This window comes from Dermacentor andersoni, chromosome 11 (assembly GCF_023375885.2).
Source record: "Dermacentor andersoni chromosome 11, qqDerAnde1_hic_scaffold, whole genome shotgun sequence".
In the NCBI taxonomy this organism is placed as follows: domain Eukaryota; kingdom Metazoa; phylum Arthropoda; class Arachnida; order Ixodida; family Ixodidae; genus Dermacentor; species Dermacentor andersoni.
In genome coordinates, this window is record NC_092824.1 from 47,115,429 (window position 1) to 47,137,897 (window position 22,469).

A 22,469-nucleotide genomic window follows, 5' to 3' on the forward strand; every position below is an offset into this window, starting at 1 on the left:
CGCCCGCGAGGGTGAGTCGATGATGGCGGCTCAATCTCGCGCGCGAGAGAGGAAAGCAGGGAGGAAGTGCGTCGTATGCCGTCGTTCACAAGGCAGTGGGGGTGGGGGGGAGGCGTTCTACTTAGGCGGCTGCTGCGCATGCGATGGCCCCGTGGGTCCTACCTTCAAAGCCATATGTGATGCGAACAGAGTGCACCGAGTGCTGGTAGCCTTGTGTACGTAGTTTTTTTTACCGGTCAGTTCGTGTTGAAGTGAGAGGCAGCCCGAAGGTAAATTCATTTGTTGCTGCTACCACACTTCCTCACTCCAGCGTTTTCACAGCGAGTTTCAGCACTTATCGAATGAGATCCGTTCATGTCTGCTTGTGCTCGCGTCATAATATATTTCTTAATTTAGTTAGTTAGCGAATGTTCACAAGTTTAAACGGCGTTTAGTATTACTATGTTATCTTGGTATAGCTCTCTATTACGAAGTTTCTTCTACAGCAGGGTAAAGTCAAATTATTTCAACCTAAAGCAACGCAAGAACCCATGTTGTCAGAATGCCAGATTGTACATTTCAGCAGTGCTTCCGCGTCCAAGAATAATAAAAGAAACATTAAATCAAATATGTTGCTGGACTGCTTGTAACGGGAATACCATGGTACTAAGTTGTACGTGGAGCACGCAATCCGTTTATAAAAGTATGAACCAGTTTATTTCGACTCATCCTCGTTGGGGCTGCATTCAAGCGTGCCGGAGAATAGGCACATAGAGTACAAACATTTTGCAACGCGAGGGTTGTAGTTTTTCCTATGGTTAACACCTGTACCGTTAGGGATGCACAAAAACGTTTCACTGCGCAGGACCGCGAGCATAATCTACATAGGGATTAGAAATAGGCGCAGTTGAAAACCATTCCGCAAGTCATGATCTGCTTGCAGGCATCAAAAATACCTGAGACGAGAGTATGATAGCGGTAGCTAGTAAACATTGTGCCATACAATTTTTTAGTTGTCTTTTCCAGGAGTACTGATGTCCACTATGAACAATGAACCACCGCAAGATTGATTTTGCATGTCGCATTCCATGATTCATTCTGACCTTTTAAAAATTCAGGATATAGCTTTAGGACAAAAAGCACCCTGAATGGTAGAAAAACTTCGGTATGCTTAGTCGCTTCGGAGACCGCTCATACCTTTATCGCTGAATGAGCGCATTTTTTTTTTCCTTTGGAGGGTGGAGTGGACGTCTAGTCACATTAGTGGCTATCAAAAATTCACTGGCGATTTAGCGGCAAATATGCGAGAACTGCGTTCGGATTACGACACACATCTTTTAGGTCCCGGATCCATGATTTGAGCAGCGTTAAACACATCGCAAATTGTTCATCAGGAGCTCACTCACAGACATCCTGCTTCTTTGATTCATCATCATCATCAGTCTATATTATGTCAACTGCCAGACGAAGGCTTCTCCCTGCGATCTCCAATTGCCCCTCTCCTGTGGCGACCGATTCCAACTAGCGCCTATGTATTTCATAATTTCATCACCCCACCAATTTTCTGCCGTCCTCGACTGCACTTCCCTTCTCTTGGACGCCAGGTGGCGCCGAGGAGTGCAGACGTGTTCGCATCGGCTCTGTCAATAATCCTGCCTAGTAGCGGTCAAAATCATGTGACCACCACGGAATTCGTAGGATTTGTGTAGGAAGACACCAGGAACCCGCTGATACCCCCTTTTTTGACAAGTGGACCCGGTTTCTTCCAAGGAGATAAGACCACCGCCCGAGCATGCCGGCCCGCCACGCTAAGCCTAACGGCGTAGCGGAGCGCGGACCCCCGGCAGTCAGCTCCCGGCCCAAGCGTAGCGCCGCCACGGCCCAACTTCCAACGGACAACGACCCGGAAATAGCCCAGGACACCATGGACACGGATGACCAAGCCATCGAAACCCAAGCGGGATCTGCGGCCGACGCTGAAGAGGACTTCCTCTCGCCTGACGAGGTGACACAGGGGGAATCAACCAGCGACGCCGACGAAAACGAGGAGAAAGACACAGCAAGGGAAGACGACGAAGCCAAGAACGGTCAGTGGCAACTTGCACTATCTTTGCGAGAACGAAAAGGTTTAAGAAAACAATTGCGAGCAGCCACTGATGACAGCGGAGCTCGAGGCGGCGGTGAGGGCAACAGCAGCTGCATTGCCAGGGCGCCTGCAGGAGAGCGAGCTAAACGCGGCGTAGCGTCTATAAGAGCCCGACGGCGAACGCGCGCGGCGCCGCTGCCCAGAAATGACATGAAAATTATCATGCGTCCCAAGCCAGGGCTGGTTGTAAAAGAACTTAAAATCTACGAAGTTGCGCGAGCGATAGAACATGCAAGCGGCGACCCGGAGACCTGCAGGAGCGATAAATTTCTGCTTCGCCTCCGCAACGGGTCAAACATAATCATTGTAAGTACCCCATACGAACAAGTGGCGGAGAAGATCGTGAAGATCAAAACGCTGGAGCTCAATGGCACTAAACATCCGATGAACACCTACATAACCACCCCTGAAGGGTACCTTAAAGGAGTGGTACACGGACTGGAACGCGAAACTCCAGAAGAGGAACTTTTAAGCCATCTCCGAGTGCGCACTCAAGGAGTGACAATCGTCCAAGCCCGGATGCTCGGCAAGTCTGAAACCGCAGTGATAACGTTTGATGGACCGATAGTGCCACGCTTCGTCTACTATTACGGTGGCGAAATGCCATGTGTGCCTTATCAGCCCACGAGACAATACTGCAAACTGTGCAAAAGCAAGGGACATAGAACGGACGTTTGTCCAACGCCCACGGCAAAGGCGTGCAGCAATTGTTGGCTAAGGGACCCTCCTGAGGACCACACCTGTGATCCAGAGTGTGCCCTGTGCGGGGGGGCTCATCCCACGGCGTCATCGGAGTGCACCAAGAAACTCAAGCGGGTCCCCCAAAGGGGCAGGCCACCACTGTCGCAACAGCTACGCCGACCACAAGCCAACGGAATCCTCAAGAGACGCTGGTTCAGCACGGACCGTGAGGACTCTGCATCACCAGATGGGGCCCGTTCCAGGTCCCGATCCAGTTCCCGATCCAGGTCCAGCTCCCGAGACCGCTCCAACTCCAGGGACAGTGGCCAAGAGAGGGGCCAAACAACAAAACAACAGCAGAAGAGCAAGAAGACGCTGAACAAGGAAGGCAAAAACAAGGTGAGCTGGGCAGCAATCGCCTCCCAACCCCCACACCAAACAACACAACTCACACGCCTAGAACACGAACTAGAGCTAATGCGAGTGCGAATAGGAGACCTAGAAAGAGAAAATAGGGAATTGAAAAAGCAACAAATGCAGCAACCACAACGAGAGCCTAAACCAGTCCAGATAGGACAGAAAGGACAGAAACTACCGAATTTAGAAGGCGACACCGTAATTAGCTTGTCGATATTGAAAGAAACCATAAAAGAAGTTATACCCACAATCATAGAGCAGGTGATGGTTCAGGTAGATCGAAAACTAGAAGCTCTGGACAAGAAAATCCAGGCACAACAAATAGAATTTACGAAAGCATTGAGAAAACACGCCACAGGCAGCAGCATAAGAGAAAAAGCAGAGAAAGTATACAACAGGCCAGGCTTGTCGGCCATGACCCAGGCGACACACAATGCCTAAACATCAAAAGCACGCTTCCGAAGAGTGCGAAATATGGCAGTGGAACTGCCGCGGGTTCCGGCGTAAAATGGGACAACTGTCGCAGCTGGTGACGACACAAAAAAGATCACCAGCTATCATTGCATTGCAAGAAGCCGGAACAAACCCAAAATTACAGGGATACGAAACCTTCAATACCGAAGGTGAAAACTGGAAGGTCGCAACACTGGTGGACAAGAAAGTAACGGCGATATGTCACAAATCCATAGAAGGAACGGACATTCCGCATATAATAACAGAAATCACATATAAAGGCACCAGAGGAAAGAGCGCCTTCATAATTAATGTCTACAGCCCGCCTAGTCAGAAAAGAGCAACGTTCGACAAACTATTTCAAGAGGCAGCAACAATAGCGAAGGGGAGACCTCTCGTGATAGTTGGGGATTTTAATGCCAGGCACTCAAGCTGGGGGTATCCAACCCAGAACAACAAAGGCAAAAATATCATGGGACAAATAGAAGCACTCGGCATGACACTTCTAACAGACCCTGCAATGCCAACAAGAACAGGGAATAGTATCTCCGCAGACACAAGTCCGGACCTAACAATAACCAAAAATTGTCCAAATGCGGAGTGGTGCAACACCCTCGAAAATCTAGGAAGTGACCATTGCATTATAAGCACCACAATCCGCACAGCTCAAATCCGCAAATAAATAGGTACAGCTAAAATAACAGACTGGCGGGCGTACAGAGAATCGCTTAAAGAACATACCACGGACATAAATGATTTAGATAATTGGTGCGAACGCATACGAAATATAAAGCAGAAACATACCAAAACCATCACCAGGACAGACAAAACACCTGAAGTGGACCCTCACCTATTGCATCTGTGGGATGCAAGACGAAGCCTGACCAAAAGATGGAAGCGACAGAAATGCAACCTCAAACTCAAAATGAAAATCAAAGAAATAACCCAGAAGGCCGAGGAATATGCTAATCAGCTTACAACAGCCAACTGGGAACGCTTCTGCGGATCACTTAATGGAACCCTAGGGACGGCAAAAACGTGGAACATCCTCAGAGGAATGATTGACCCGCTCAAAACCAGACGCGAGGGACAAAAGAACTTGGAGAGATTGCTGCACTCTTACCCAGGCACAAAAGAAGAACTCCTACAGGCAGTCCATAGAAAATGCTTCGGTAACAAAGCCCCGATACCCCCATACCAAGCTGATTACATCGGACACCCAAACCCAGAAATGGATGAACTCTTCACGGTGGCAGAAGTTAAAGCAGCAATTGCCAGTACAAAACGGAACACAGCGGCAGGGGCGGACCAAATATCAAATGCCATGATTAGAAACATGAATGATGAAGCCATAACAGCCCTTACGAACTTTATAAATGACCATTGGGTCAAAGGAACGATACCACAGCAATGGAAGCACGCTGTGATAATCATGATTCCAAAACCAGGGAAGAAATTTACTTTAGACAACCTTAGACCCATCTCTCTTACATCATGTCTAGGAAAGGTGTTCGAAAGATTAGTAAACACTAGACTCCAACGTCATCTTGAAGAAAACAACCTAATGCCTGATACCATGTTTGGCTTCAGACCACATCTGTCAACACAGGACATACTCCTGCTTTTAAAGGAGGAAGTATTAACGAACGTCCCCAAGGCCGGAGAACACATTGTCATGGCTGTCGACATAAAAGGGGCCTTCGACAACGTAAGTCACAAAGGGATACTGGATGGACTTGCAGAGACCAGCTGCGGTCAAAGGACGTACCAGTACATCCGAAGCTTCCTCAACCAGAGAACAGCAGTTATAAAAGTAGGAAACGATGAATCTGAAGTCATCCATCCTCCCAACAAAGGAACGCCACAGGGTGCGGTGATTTCGCCTACACTCTTCAACATAGCCATGATTGGACTAGCTAAAAAACTCAAAGAAATCCCCGACGTCCACCATTCCCTATACGCGGATGATATAACGATATGGATAACCAAGGGCAACTTGGGAGAGAAGGAGGAAAAGCTCCAACGGGCAGCCAATATAATAGAAAACTATACGCAACAAAGAGGACTCCAGTGCTCTGCGGAGAAGTCAGAACTCATTCGCCTCACAAAAACCAAAAAACAAAGAACTGACCCGAGACTCAAACTCGAAATCAGGCTGGACGGGAAAATTATTCCTGAGAGGTCAACAGTAAGAGTGTTGGGGATGTGGCTGCAATCTAATGTCAGATGTTTACACACTTTAAACACGATCAGAAACACAACGCAACAAATTAACCGGATGATAGCCCGTGTGGCTCATAATCGGACAGGAATGGGGGAACAAGACACCCTCAGACTGGTGAAAAGCCTGGTCATTAGCAGACTAATGTACTCCCTACCTTACCATACCATGAACAGGGAGGAAGAAGAAAAGGCTGATACAATAATAAGGATGGCATATAAGACAGCCCTGAGGTTGCCACGCAACACTTCAAATGAGAAGCTTCTAGCCCTCGGCCTCCACAATACATTTCATGAGCTGGCTGAGGCCCAACTCATAGCGCAGAGGAGTCGATTGGCGCAAACGACAGTCGGCAGAGCTCTTCTTCTAAGAGTCGGCCTTGGAGAATGCATACAAATATACCAAAACGCCAAAGGTCTACCCTGCCAGATTAGAGCTTTGTATGGGGTATCACCAATACCACAAAACATGGATCCGACATTACACGCAGGAAGGAGAAAAGCTAGAGCAGAATACATAGACAAAACAACAAAATACTTGGACACTGCACGATTCACGGATGCTTCACCATATCGGGCCAACGCAAAGAACATGGTGGCAGTTGTCGTAAACCGTAAAGGGAAAATCACGGCCTGTGCTTCGGTTTCCCGAGCAACCATCTTAGAAGCCGAAGAGATAGCCATTGCCTTAGCTATACGAGAAGGCATAGAGCGCAATGCTCCACTAACAATAGTCACAGATTCTCAGGCCGCATGTAGGAACTATCAGAGGGGACAGATCGGCGCGAGGGCACGCCGGATACTTACCGAAATCAACAGAGACCTTGACGTCAGGTATACCCAAACGATAACATGGGCCCCGGGACACGAGGGTGTTACTGGGAACCTCCATGCAGATGAGGCGGCTCGAGGTTTTACTAATTGCCGAGCTGTCTATGGCAACATGGTGGATGACCCGACACCCATCGATCCAAGTTATAGAGCGATCTTGCAACACTACAGGGAAATCAGAAGGCTCTACCCAGCCCCGCATAGGAACCTTTCAGCCGTGGACTCAGCGACGTTACGCAGGCTCCAAACAGACACATACATAAACCTACATAAATTGCACATATACTACCCAACAGCATACAAGGACATATGCCCGTGGTGTGGGAGCACACCAACGCTCTACCACATCACATGGGAGTGCACAGCTCACACAGAAGAACAAGAAGATAATAACACGAGAGCGAGGTGGGAGGCATTGCTATCCAGCTCCGCCCTCGGGGATCAGCTCAGGCTCGTCCGCAGGGCAGAAAGGATGGCGAGGGCCAGCGGTGCCTTGAAATAGGGGCCCGACCACACGGCGTTACCCCATTTTAGGGGCAACGAAGTTCTTTCTACGAATAAAGTTTTGTTCTTCTTCTTCTTCCCTTCTCTTGGCACACAATCTCTAACCCTAATGGTGCGCCAGTTATCTAACCTACGCTCAACATTACCGGCCCAGCTCCATTTCTATCTCCTAATGTCAATTCGAATATCAGCTATCCTCATTTGCTATGTGATCGATACCGCCGTTTTCCCGTCTCTTAACGTTACACCTACCATTCTTCGTTCCATCGCTCTTTGTGCGGTTCATTACTTGTTATCGAACTTTGTCAAACTCCAAGTTTCTGCCGCATATTTTAGCACCGGTAGTATTGTGCACCTTTCTTCTCAATCATAGCGGGCAGCTTCGCGTCAGGCCCTGGCACTGTCTGCGGTATGTACTCCGTGATATCTTTATTCTACTTTAAATTTCCTTCTCCTGATCAGGGTGCCCTGTCAGTAAGTGGCCGAGGCAAACGCACTCCTCTAAATACTCTTAAGGCTGACTGGCAATCTTGAGCTCTTGTTCCCTTTCTCGGTTCTTTATGATTATCTTTGTCTTCTGCGTATTATTCTTCAACCCCACTTTTACGCTTTTTCTGTTAAGGTCCTCAATCATTCGTTCCAATTCGCTGGACAATGTCATGTGCAAACCATTGCTGAGATATTCGCCGTTGATACTGACTCCTAAGCCTTCTCAGTTTCATAGCTTGAATACTTCTTCCAAGTATGGAATGAATAGGATATGTCTGGAATTGTGTCTTCTGGTTCGACTCCTTTCTTTATAGGTGTCTTTAAGCTTTTCTTGGAGAGAACCAAGGTAGCTGTGAAAGTTTTGTAGCTATTTCCCAAGATATTTACGAATTCCTCCTGTACTCCTTGGTTACGTCATGACTGTGGGTCATTGCACGCCAACTGCCCCAACCAAAATCAACAAAATAACATCGGTTTCATTTTCGCATTTCTGCTTTATTTGCTGGAACAGTAAAATAACTGCTTGACAAGAAATTTAATTCTGAAAGAGGAGAGCGCTTTCTCTCCCGGAAGGTAGTGGATTTTATAAAAACATATAGAGAATCGAACCCGAAGAAAGGCAGGGAAGTCAACGAGACGGTTTGCTACTGGGTATAGCAAACCCCAGTGTGGCAATGCAGTGCAAAGCAGGGAACTGCTGTGCGTCAATAAGCTCTATGGTAGTCATGATTTGGGCTGGTTCATGCATATAATGAACGGGTAAACAATGAGTTTAGTCATAATATTTACCTATGCAGAAAGCACATTGAACAAATGGTGCTGCAAGCTGGATAAAAAAGAAATAAAGCTTGAATCTATGCGCCAACTCGGCAGTCGACGTTTTTTCTTTCCATTTCCTTTCTTTTTTTCTTTTCGAGAGTACACACAGTACTAGCACATTACTCGGGCCTTCATCTTCATTCACCTTCCCGTAGTTTGCACACGTGTCGTTGCATGTTCGCGATCTTTATTCTGGGGTACAAGAACGCGCGCGCTCGCCGGCCTTGTTTGAAGATGAAGCGCCAAGTTTTTGCGATTAGATCTTACCGCAAGAACTGACTACGCATGGACAGTGAAGATTATGCGTAATTGTTGTGTTACAATGAATGGACAGTTATTCACAGAGGTGAGACATTTTGGAAATATGATGGGAATGAGTTAAACGAGCTACATTATAGATCAGCTAAGCCCTTTCACTCTATGGGGTGCATCCCGCATTCGAATGCATCCCGAATGCATCCCGCATTCGAAAATTTCATCCGGCCGTTGTGCTTTGATCAATAGGCCGCCAGTTCCCTTCGAGGCCATTTGTTGCTAAACGTAAATGCAGTTACGGCCATTATGCCACTTTCTGCGTTCCGCTCACGATTTGTTGTGCGCACAATTTTTGGCGTAGAGCCTCAATGTCATTCCCAGTGCACAAGCACCTGAGAGCCGCAAATTTGTTTACATTAACACGTATGCCCGCGCGTCTTCGTTCACTTAAACATATATGCTGTACTATTAACTGCAAATCACTTAATTTGAGAACATTGCAAACACACACACATATATTTGCGCATATGATCAGCGTTCAAGGCCCGTATGTGCCGCAAACTGCGACTGGATTAGAAGATGCCTATATATATTTACATGATGTGTTATTGTCCCTTTTGATAGAAGGCTAGCTCTCACATTAAGTACCTATCATCATGATGCGTACAGCTTGCGTGTTCAATAAAATATTGTTCGATGCAACTTGGTGAGCACAACCTCTTATTGCCAGAGAGCGTGTAAAGCTTTCCTCGCAGGAATACGGATGTTTGCATAACGAAAATACGGAAGTACTTTAATTTCATGCAAAACAATGCAGCGGCTGTATTATTGCAGTGATATTTTCGTAAAACATAAAACGGGGGGCACTTCCCGTCTGTTAACAAATGCTTTGGCCGTATTATTGAAGTACGACATGCGTTCCGTATTTTTACCTGCTGTTCATGAGTATAATGACGGAAATTTTTTACAGTGTATATAATTAACCAAGCCAACCGTTTTCCGGGATACTTAAGCCATAAATTTTCTCGTGCTTCCTCTCTATTCAAACTAATACGTTATAAAACCCTGTTACGGTCAAAATTAGAATATGCTGCAGCTATAAGGCACCCCTTTCATAAAACCTAATATATTCCCTTGAACTAATCCTGAACAACGCAACTCGTTTTATTCTTTGGAAATGCAACCATATTGCGAGCGTTTCTTCAACGAAATTGAATGTGGGTCTTCAGCCGCTAGCAACACGTCGAAGAAGTTCGCGCCTTTCCTATTTCCATAAGCTATGTCACCACTGTACTCTTCATCCGCAATTTATGTCGTGACCATATTACTTAGGTAACCGTACTGATCATTAGCATATATTTAGGATTGGTGCAAGTAACATGACATATTGTTTTACATTCATTTATACCGCGTACGTCAAAAGAATGGAATGAACTTCCGTCTGATATTGTTTGCATTATTGAGAATGATAATTTTCGAAAAGCACTAGCTAACACTGTATAATAGCAAACATTCGTACCAACTACTGTTGGTTTTCTTTATAATGTTATTTATATATGTCATGCTTTATTACTGTATCTATAATACATTCAGCAAACATTGTATAATTAGCAAATATTGTGTATAAGCTCCTAATATATTTCCTCCTCATTTCTTGTATACCCCACTTCCCTCACTAATGCCAAAAGGCCCTGAGGGTACACATCAATAAAAAAATAAATAGAAAGACGGTACTAAGCGATTATGCGTGGACTATCGCAGCCTAAACAGCGTTGGCAAGCCGGCTGTATGCCTTCTTCCCCGCCCCGACGACGCCTTAGGTCGGCTGCACGGGGCCAGATTTTTCACTATAATCGACTTCCTCTCACCGGCTACTGGCCGCACATACTCGACAAAAACGACGTGGAGAAGTCTGCGTTTATCATACCGGACGGCCTGTGTCATTTTAGCCACCCTCCTTCTAGGCTCTCTACTGCACCTGCAACGTTCTAGCAGCTAATGAACCGAGTCTATGGACACTTGAAGGGTCGGTAGCATTGGTGTACTTGAATATCATCGTTTACGCCCCCATGTTTTCCGAGCACCAAGGGCATTTGGAGCTCATCTTGCACACTCTAGATGATGGTGGGCTCCGCATAAAGTCTTCAAAATGTTTGTTTGTCTATTCAGAAGCTTCCTACTTGTGAGTACCCACGGCATGAGCCCTGACCCTTTGAAGGCACAGGCTTTAGAGAGCAATCCGTCTCCTAAAATGGCAGAACAAGTTAATCGTTCTTTGGGCTTCGTTTCCTACTTCCGTGGTTTCGTCCCTGGCTTCGCCGCTTGTGCTGCACCACCGAATAAACTTCTGAAGAAAATTAGGAGTGGCATCGGGGCCCTGACCAGAAATCAGCTTTCCATTACCTTAAGGAGGCCCTGACCATTCTACCGACAATAGCACACTATTAAAGGACATACCTAGGATCATCCACACTGACGCCGTTGGGCTTGGCCTCGGGGCAGTTCTACTATCCGACTCAGAAGGGAACCAGAAGCTCGCTGCTTATGCCAGTCACCGCCTCAGTGAACCAGAGAGTTGATGCCATGCTTCGGTGCTTGAATGCCTCACGGTAGTCTGGACCCTTGAAAAGTTTCAGCCTTACGTCTCCGGCAAGCATTTTGCTATTCTTACTGACACTGTTGCTCTGCACTGGCTCCAAACGAAAACAAGACCCACATGCCAAACTTGCTTGGTGGGTGGTGAAACTTCAAGTCTACAGCTACACAGTCATTCGTCACAGTGGTTCTTGTCACGAAGACGCTGACTACCTTTCACGCAACCCTGTCGCTATTAACTACATTGCACCTGCATTTGCAGTGCTCGATCTCCGAGCTGCACAATCAAAGGATACCGTAATCTGCAACATCGTCTGGCGCCTGTCTGGTGACACCAATGCACCTACGTGCCACCTCGAGATACTTTCATCAGCTTATACAGTCCGAGGTAGTATTCTTTATCATTGACGTACAAGAACCGAATCATAGCTACCTGTGGTGGCTGCGGCCATGCGACCATCCATAATTCTCATATGTCAGGACGCCCCCTCTGCTTGCCAGGTAGGTCAGCAGAAGACTCTGGCTCACATTGAGGAAATGTTTTGGTAGCTTGGCATGCGTGACGATGTCTACGTTTGCGTGTTATCCTGAACCATTTGTGAAGCTGGCAAGGTCGTCACAAAGTCACAGCCGGTGCACTTACAACCAATCACTCCTCCTCACGGACCGTTCGTTATCGTGGACATTGATCACACGTGACCATTCCCTCGGAGCAAGCATGACAACAAATTTCTCATTGTAGCCATGGGCTACCTGAATAAGTGGGTAGAAGTTCGAGCCATCCCTGATTTTGAGGCCGCTCATGACACGGCCTTTCTTAACGAGTGCCTCATATTAAGGCAATGCAGGCCGCAGAAGCCCATTTCCGACCGCGGCACGGCTTTTATGTCAAGTGCCTGCAAAACTTTCTTGTCTAAACATGCGATAAAATTGGCTGCATCATTCCCTTTATACCCACAAACAAATGGTTAGGTCGAGCACACAAACCGCACCATAGAAGACATAATTTCTTTATACGTCTGTACCACACACGACAACTGCGATGACTACGTCGCTGCTGTGGTCTTCGCCCTAAACAAGACCCAGCAGGAAGTCGCTCGCGCCACGCCCTTTCAACTGCTCTACGAGAGGGCGGCAAGGTTACCGCAAGAACACCTTCTTGGCTTCGACAAGTCTCTGCAAAAACGCCCCGCAAAAGTGGACTACAGTGAGACCCTCCACAAGGCTCCCCTCCTAGCTCGGATAGCAATACTGCACCACCAAGCGCAGTTCAATACGTCTTCCCCGCAAGGTCCTGCTCGTTCTTATCAACCAGACGATTTAGTCATGGTTCGACGGGCACTGTGTTTACCACAGCCCTGAGAAAAATTCTTACCCCAGTCTTCTGGCCCTTTCTGTGCTGTGAAAGCTCTGGGTCCTATGGCATGTCACTTAGCAGCGATTCCCGAACTTGGCAACCGTCGCAAACGCACCTTTCTTTCCTACTGCTGCCAGCCAGATGTAGCTTTACATTCCTCGTGAAATTTGTACGGAACTCCTGTTTGACTCCTGTGCGAACTCAAGGCAAGAGGGGATGGCCATTATATTATGTGTGTGTGTGATGTCATTTTCCCGGCGTTCGAGCGAGCTGTCGCTGAAATAATTAAGGCTGATTAACTAATTAGGCGTAATGGAAACATAATTTTAGTATCTCCAAGTGACGGCAAACAGCATTACCTTGCTGCTGTACAGCCATGTGGCATGCGCACATTTTTAAACTGAGGCTAAAATTAGCTTCGACACCCTGTATATGTATATATATGTATATGTATATATATATATATATATATATATATATATATATATATATGTATATATATATATATATATATATATATATATATATATATATACACACATCATCCATAGATGGGCCACGGGACCTGCTTTCCCATACTGGGCAAGCCCTTATTTTCCGCTATAACACGCCTTCTTCCAGCATTCTAAGACAGGTCAAGCAAATGCTCGCGTTCTGCACCATCGTACGACTTCTTCAGCGATTTTTCTTTTATATTTATTAACAGAATAGGTATCTGACTTGTGCACAGTGGTGATATAAGTCTCTCTTTGGGAGCTAGTTAACTATGAAATGCCTTTCTTAATATTCACACCGCTAGCTGTTTACAGACTGTCCTCACCCACGCCAAAGGCCATGGCTGAAATAACGAGCGGGTTTTACTTCCGAGCTAAAGGTTTCGAATCGTCGCCACGGTAGCCGTGGTAAGGACCTAGTGGAAGAATGCTCACATATTTAGATTTAAAATTGCGTTTGAGAACTTCAGCTAACCAAAGTAAAACAAAGTGTGTCAAAGCCAGTTTATAAACCTACTGACATCAATTCAGAAATCGTTCCCCGTTCATAAGCTGAAGGAAATAGAGCACCTCGTTTGGTACACGCACTTATGAACCTACATAGACGGCTCCTAAAAGACCGACGGCTAGTTGCGCAGTACACTTGTATCCAGTGTTGTATAACTATAAGGTAACCCCTCGACAGTACTAGGACGTGATTTTCCGCCACGATTAAAGGACTTTGGAAATGTTAATGCGTTTTCTCTACATAACCGGATCATTCACACTAATATGTTTCCGAATGTATCATAATAAATGGAATCTAACTCTTGTTTTTCTTTTTTTCCTGGACTACTGAAATGCGCATTGTTCGTGGTGTCCAATGTAAAAGCTGTATCGAGAAAGTACACGCTCCACTTTTGGAACTCGACTGAAAAGTGCTTCATCTTGAAGACAGGTAAGCGCGAGATGTAGCTACATTTGTTTTCTAGCTGCATGTTTGCTCGTGCTTGACTTCATAGTTCACTGTCACGTTTTAACAAAATAGTCTGTAGCTTTATAGGCGTTATAAGCTAATGCTATTTCTGAGTAATAAACATAAGAAATTTCAGACACCTGATGCAGCGTCAGTTTTCCTGCAGTGTTCTTCAGCCATATTTCGTTTTTAATCTTAACCTTGGCACAACTTTGACGTCAGGAGACTGCAAAATTTATCTTCACAAGCGCATTTCGGCTATTTAATTAGGAGAAAGGTGCAATATTTATTTGCTGCTAAAAGCCACAGAAAAATACGTGCAATATAGTAGAAATTAGATGGAAGTCAGGCAAGACCAACAGTCGAAAGAAAAAGAAAAACTGAAATGAAGTTACCAAAGGTAGAATTGCACAAAATCCTAATGTCTGCTGCGCCAAAGTAACGTGTACGCCTTAAAGATGCATTAATACGCCAAACAAAACTGAATTTTTTCCGAATAGCCGCAGGCTATCCCGTTCCGAAAGGAATAAAAGATCGCTGCCGCCGATTGCTCAGGCACCAGCTGCTCGCACCCGCCGGAGAGCAGGGCTTTATTTGCGTATAATGAAACTTTTTTACGTGGTCGTGTAACATTTTCGAGCATTTTAGGCATGTTTACGACCTCGCTCTGCCAACTCTTCCTTGATGAGGATCCATTTTAGTGGCATACTTATCCTTTCGTTGCACGCCGGTACCATTTTTAACCAGCCACCGCAAGCTAAGTAAGGGCAAGTGGGCCAATCGCAGACGCCGGCACCACCCTCTTCCTCCAGTTATCTATTTTCAATGCGCTGGCCCGGCCCCATCGAAACCTTCTCCTCCTGAGCGTGCTCCTCGCCTCCTAGCAGCGACTCACAAACGAAAAACCGTTCAATGTAGGGAATGTTATTCGTTTGAAAGCGAAGTAAAGTACCCTCCAATAAACTAAGAGAGTGTTTGATTGGATTGTTGAGGCAATGCTGTGGGTCACTGCCAGATGCCCGAGTTGGCAGTTAAGCAAATTTTAGGTCAGGATGTTGGAATAAACACATATAGGAACAGGTTTACGTTATATAGTCCCAGCAGATAAATTGGTTTGCAGTTAGGTTTGGGAAAATAAAATGAGTAGACAGGGAGTCAGGCACCGTCTTTTCTTTCTCTTGCAGATGGCACCTGTGAGCAGCACGTCTGGAAATCACACATAAAAAAAAACCATGAATGTGACAGAGCGTACGATGACATGTGTGCTAGTATTCGCTACCCTGTTTACGTAGACGCCTGCATAAACCCAACGTCTATTTGTATCGGTCTGAGGACCAATTGCTTAGACTAATGCAGGCGAGAAAATAAAGTTCCGATATATTATTCTCAAAATACTTACAGCATGAAAGAGTCGGTAAAATCGATATCCAAATATTTCCACACATGTTCATTCACATCACTTTTAATGCTTCTTCGCGTTTGTTCACTCATCCTAGTTGAAAAAAACAAGAGAAAACTTCAGTCTGTCGTATCTTTGGACGTTCTGCAGTTTGACGTTCTATAGGCTGACATTCTGCTGTCTGGCGTCTGTAGTCTGATAACCTGTAGTCCTTGATCATCGTTGAATCAAATGATGATACAGAGCTCATCATGACGACATGACGACATAACCGGCCTGCAGTAAGAGAGCCCTCCTCGCTTCATGTGAGAAGTGGGGAATGAATTTCCCACTCTGTGAACATCTTCTAATAACACTCACTGTAGAAGTCTCACCATGGCAATGAAAGATTGTGCTGTCATGTTCTTTTCTACATGTTACAAAGCACCCCCCCCCCCTGGTTATACACCTTCGGGTGCACTTCCTTCAGCTGTAGCACAAATATGCTTGTCCGGAATTTTACCCGAACCATTAAAGTCCCCTGCAGGCGTCTCTTATGCTGTGGTTCGCCCATCATTCCCAGATGCCGACGTCCTGCACACCCAAACAACAGTTTCACAGGAGACGCTTATACAATACTGTCAGCTCTCAAATACATCAAAGTATTAAAAGTACCAGAAACAACCCTCTACAAAGGCTCGCTGAGCGCAGTAAAATCTTTAAAATTTGCAAAAAAGTACAAAAATCCTGTAAGAATATTACTTTATTCACTTATATGTACTATTTTCACTTATTGTACTTCTACTTATGTACATATGTGCTTATTCACTTATATTTACTATGTACTATTTATTCGCTTATGTACTATTCACTTATACGTACTAACTTTTGCTGCGCGTTACCTAAACAGGACGGTGTCGGCCATGCACGCAAGAGCCTCGAAGGAAAGAACTTCACTCGTTGGGATCCGCTTCGAGACTGGTTTATTTACAAAAGATAGATCAAAGAAAACAGAAAGGAAAGAGAGAAGAAACACAAAGTCCACGCTCTCTTTTGGCCGCACCGAGGCCATCGTCCTTGTCGGGGGTGCCCGCGCCTCGCACTAAGCAGGCGTCTCGCCGAAAAGCCGGTGGAACGGATTAGGTTGTTAGTAGATGTCCTGGCCGGGACGTGGTGCAGTGGGGCGCCCCTCGTCCGTTTGCCGGCTCCCTCTCTCTCTTGTGCCGTCGGTCCCCCAACCACGGGTGGAACAATGCATGATGGTCGTTTGCGACTTTCAACAACCTCCCCCGCAATGAGCGCCGGCTCATTGCCGGCGACCATTGTTCGCACAGGCTGGCACCTCGCTGAGCTCGACTGCGTACAAGGCTTGTACGAGTCGTCGCAGTTGGCTTTTGTTCGGCAGAAGGATTTTGCAAGCGCATACTCAGCCATCTCTTCCAGGAAAGGTCTCCAATACACGACACATTTCCCGCATCTGGCATGGAGCCCGATCATCCCCGAGGAGAACTGTCTCCCCACCGATGCCTCCTCTCCCTCTGCCTGGCTTTGTCATATGCGCTAAGCGAAGCTGCAGTAGCTATTCGAGTCTCCACGGTTGCCAGAATGAGTGAGCAAGCCCGGCGCCTCGCCTCCATTGGCGTGTCTCTGCTGCCGATTTCACTTCGGTGGTTTCTCGGAAGGGAGGCAACCTCGTTAGCCGGCGACCGACGAGGAAATCGGCTGGAATCAAGGGCATAAGCTCCCCCGCGTCGGAAGAGACGAAAGTCAACGGGTGAGAATCTACGGCGGCCTCGGCTTGGGTTAGCGTTTAAATTTAGATTAGGTCCAGCGATGAGGATGTTATTCAGTGATAGCTTTCCTGCCGCTTTGACGGAGGCATCAAATACGACTCTCAAATTGGTTGTTTTGATACCAGGCCGGACAACACCTCGGTGTGGCATGCAGTAAATGGGCCCCAGCGGGGACTTACCCAGTTCGTTCGCTTTCTCGGCGTGTCCAGCTTGCAGGTAGTTCCTGATTGCCTGATCGTAGTCTAGAATGGTTTCTTCATGTCGCACCAGTTTCGCCGTTAATAAGTGAAGTCTGTGCGATGCTATGCTCTTGTTGCCTGTCAAGTCTGACGCATTCTCTTTCCACGGGAGAGCTACTTGTTATCTACCGTTCTTCTGGCTGATGGTTTCTTTAAAGGCCCGAAAAACGCTGTCGTCTTTGGCGGTCAGCTGTGCATCGTCGACGATCCTAATGTGATCCAGCTCCCAGAATGATCCTGGTTGACGAGAAATTTCGTCGGGTGCGGTGGTCATGCCTACCCGCATCACTCCGGTGCTCGTTAGGAAGGTTGCGACGGACGATGTAGAATCTGTGCCCTGCAATGTCCACCCAAACGCAGTCTCTATGGCTCCGAGCGTCTCACCGAGGCGCTTGATATTTCCTGTTGCTATGTCTCAGTAGTGATCAGCCCCGATAAGCAGCTCGATTCCAGCAACAGGATGGTAGCCGTCAGATAAGGTGTCAGCAAGCTGGAGGCCCTACTCATGAACGATGCTGGCCGTGCAGTCGTCAGGCCCCGAGCTTCTCACCGAGGCCCCGAGTTTCGGCCCCGAGCTTCTCACCAAGGCGCTTGATATTTCCTGTTGCTATGTCTCAGTAGTGATCAGCCCCGATAAGCAGCTCGATTCCAGCAACAGGATGGTAGCCGTCAGATAAGGTGTCAGCAAGCTGGAGGCCCTACTCATGAACGATGCTGGCCGTGCAGTCGTCAGGCCCCGAGCTTCTCACCGAGGCCCCGAGCTTCTCACCGAGGCGCTTGATATTTCCTGTTGCTATGTCTCAGTAGTGATCAGCCCCGATAAGCAGCTCTATTCCAACGACAGGATGGTAGCCGTCAGATAAGGTGTCAGGAAGCTGGAGGCCCTACTCATGAACGATGCTGGCCGTGCAGTCGTCAGGTAGTGGGAGGAGGTCTCCGCAGATCTCGGGCACCTCTAGTGCTTCGATGCGGCCTCTGGCATGGCTGCGCCAGTTTCGCAGCCAGGGCCGCTATAACGTAAAACTATTCCAAACTTTTCTATTCCAATTCTGCTATCAGCCCTCTACGATTGGTCAAAAACTTTTTTCGACCACCCCCACTTCACCTGTCTGTCACGCGACGTCACGACGAAAACCGCGATACCTCCCCATCTGATATGATGTGGACAAACTGATTATGCATGACTTGACAGAAAAAAGGAAAACAGTTATTTCTGATTCGACCCCTTTTCGGCATTAGCCCTCGGCTATTGGTAAAAAGTTTTCGGGCTGCACCCACTTCACCTGCCTTTCACGCGACGTCACAAAACCGCAAGAACTCACCGCGTCAAAGTGACGTGTACGCGATAAAGATGCATTAATATGCCGAACAAAACTGAATTTTCTTCGGAATAGCCGCAGGCTGCCCCGTCCCAAAAGGAACAGAAGATGGCTGCCGCCGATCGCTCAGATACTGGCTACTCGCACCAGCCGGAGAGCATCGGTGTATTTGCGTATAATAAACCTTCTTGCGTGGCCGTGTAACGTTTTCGTGCACTTTCGGCACGTTTACCCCCTCATTCTGCCAACTCTTCTTTGCTGAGGGTCCGTTTTAGCGTCATTTTTGAGCTTCCGTTGCATGCCGCCGCGATTTTCGACCGGCCACCGCAAGCTAAGTGAGGGAAAGCCGACCAATCGTAGACGCCGGCACCACCCTCTTCATCCGGTTATCGACTTTCAGTGCAGTGGCCCGGCCCCATCGAATCCCTCTCCACTTGAGCGTTCTCCTCGCCTCTTGTCAGCCAATTAGATAAGACAAGCCGCTTAGTGTAGGCAATGTTATTCGTTTTTCAAGCAAACAAAAGTGACCTCCTATGAACGAGGAAAGCGTTTGATTGGTTTGTTCAGACAACCCTGCGGGTGACCGCCCGGTGCTTGCGTTAGTGGTTACGCAAATTTTACGTCAGGAGATTGGAATAGAAACATATTGGAATAGTTTTACGTTATAGGGCCCCAGCATTCCACGCGATGACACCTTCTTTCATCGGGCGGCCTCTCGCTTCCAAAGGCGTTAATAGCTAGCTCCTCCCCTCCTGTGACGCGAAGATTGAGGCGCCGGGAAACCTCCTGTCGCATAAATGTTCTCTGGCTGCCACCGTCAAGCAGCATTTTTACCAGTGCACTCTTGTGCTGGCCTTCGGCATACGCTCGTGCAGTTTGCAGGAGCACATCGGTCTTTCCCAATACCGGTCCCTCCTGAAGCGACGATTGCACTGTTGTCTCTGCTGGTGCAGCATCTTCGATTGAAGGAGGGCGTGTGCGTCTTTTATTGAGCTCGCAGATGCCCGTTGCGTGTCGTCCAGAGCATTCTGCACACTTCAGCCACCTTGAATTTCTGGACTCCGCGGCACGGTGCTTCTATTTCGCGCACTGGTAACAGCACCTCTCTCTTGACATCACCTCCCTCTTCTTGGCCACGGGCACGGGGGCGACATAGTTCGCTGGTTGATGTCCTTCTGCACCACAAAATGCGCATTGCGCCTCGCCGTCGGTTACGGTCATAACAGATGCCGATGGGTTTTGAGGACGAACGTCCCCTTTGATTGGTGCTTTCTGTCTGATAGAGGCGTCCTGGTACCCATGGCGTAGTGCACTCTGTGCTCTCTCTCTGCTCTCAACCTCCTCTCTCATAAAATCGAAGAAACCGAGAAGCTCGTGTTGTAGCGTTTGAGGTGGGGCTGCCTTCCGTCTGAAGTACGCCAAAAAAAGCTCACTTGGAAAGCTTTTACGAAGGACGGTGAGAAGCAGCGCGCCGTAGGAGCTCGACGACACTCCCAGCGCCTCTAGACTTCGGACTCCGGAGCGGATTTCGCCGTAGAGGGTCCTCAGCCTTTCGATGTCCCGCCGATCGTTCACTGGGCGTACGTCAAGCAAGCGTGGCATGTGGTCCTCAATTAGGACGTGCTCTTTCCCAAACCTCGCGATAAGGATTTTCACTGCGATATCGTAATTTCGATCACTGATCTGCAACCCCTTTGTGGCAGCGGCGGCTTTTCCGATTAGGTAACTGGTTAAGTATTGGAACTTTGCTATTGCAGGCAGGGTGCTGTTCTTGCGAATAGTATCAAATTTGTTCCAAAATTTCTGCCACAAGCGCAGGTCCCCGCCGAATTTTGCGATTTCTAACTTCGGTAATTTGGTTGTTGCTGATAGTGGCTGGAATGCCGCAGGTGGGACGGCACCAATGTGGTACGCTTCCTGCTCTGACGGGTTGCCTGTCACTGACGGAGTTGTCGACCGGCTCTCGTTGGCTGTCTGACTCCTGGGAGCTCTCTTGATCTTTATTTTGAGGGAGCAGATTCTCTCGGTGTATGCCGCGCAAGCTTCTAATTCTGCGTCCAATTCTTGAAGATCTATCTTCTTTTCGATGCTCTCGTTAAGATATTTCAACTCATCTGCTTGCTCAAGGAGAAGGTCGAGGTGTTCTTCAAGCTCACTGACTTGGATGGTTGGCGATTGCATTAGGTCCCTAGCCGCTGCGATAATTTTCTCGATTGCTTGTCGCAGGGAGGCCTTCTTCTTCTGTAGTCGTTCCATGGCGCTTTCGATGTCAGCAGGCGAAGTACTCCAGGGTTTCGGCACCAAAAAATGTGAATGAATGCTCGCGCTGCTGGACTTACTCTAATTGCTGTCGCTCGTGGACGAATCCGCTAACTTTTGCTGCGCGTCGGCCGTGCACGGCCGGACGGCGTCGGCCGTGCACGCAGGAGCTTCGAAGGAAAGAACTTCACTCGTTGGCATCCGCTTCAAGACTGGTTTATTTACAAAAGATAGATCGAAGAAAGGAGGAGGGAAAGAAAGAAGAAACACAAAGTCCACGTTCTGTTTCGGCCGCACCGAGGCCTTCGTCCTTGTCGGGGGCGCTCGCGCCTCGAACTGAGCTGGCGTTTCGCCGAAAAGCCGGTGGAACGAATTAGGTTGTTAGTAGATGTCCCGTCCGGGTCGTGGTGCAGTGGGGCGCCCCTCGTCCGTTCGCCGGCTCCCTCTCTCTCTTGTGTCGTCGGTCCCCCAACCACGGGGGAACAATGTATGGTGGTCGTTTGCGACTTTCAACAACAAGGATGTATGCCGAACATAAACCATGAATCATGACATGAATATCATGACGTGTGTGTCATGTAGGTCATCAAACAACCGCCTACGCCCTGGTGCTCTCATAGTTGTTTCGTTAACTTGGTATGTACCAAAATTGGCACAGTACGACAATAGCATAGTATCACAAGGCCAAGATGAATCGTGGGCCGTGATGTGAATATCATATGTTTTATGTAGGTCATTAAACTGCCGCCTATGTCTTTGTGTTTGCATGATTTTTTCTTAACCTGGTATGCACCAAATATTAAAAGAGTGCATGACGAGCACACATCGTGGGCCGTGATATGTATACCGCTATATGTTTCATGAAGGTAAAGAAACAACCGCCTAGGTCTTGGTGCTCTCATGGTCGTTTTGTTAACGTGGTATGTACCAAAATAGCATACTATTACAAGAGCGCATGATGAATATATATGATAGGTCATGACATGCACGTCATGTAGTTCTCGAAACAGCCACCTACGTCTTGGTGCTCTCATGATCGTTTCGTTACCTTTGTATGAACTCAAAATGCCATAATATGACGTGAGTGTATGAAGAACATAAACGATCGGTCATGGCATGTATGTCGGGACACGCGTATAATGCAGGTCATGAAACAGGTGCCTACACTTGGTGCTCTCTTGGTCGTTTCGATAACTTAGTCACCTCCCCGCACCTTGCTTCAAATAATATCGATTCCCAGAGGGTGTGAGAGCTGCTGGCTTTTTTTTATGTTACAGAATTATATT

At 47.5% G+C, this 22,469-nt stretch overlaps 1 long non-coding RNA gene across 1 annotated transcript in view; it reads left to right on the forward strand.

Annotated features, from left to right (window-relative positions):
* LOC140214124 (uncharacterized) overlaps nt 1-15,588 on the forward strand; it is a 76,899-nt gene extending 61,311 nt beyond the window's left edge. Inside the window, exons 4-5 of the long non-coding RNA XR_011891057.1 lie at nt 14,112-14,177; nt 15,380-15,588. This is a non-coding gene — a long non-coding RNA (uncharacterized lncRNA). The remainder of the gene's footprint in view (nt 1-14,111; nt 14,178-15,379) is intronic.
* The last annotated feature ends 6,881 nt before the right edge of the window (nt 15,589-22,469 follow it).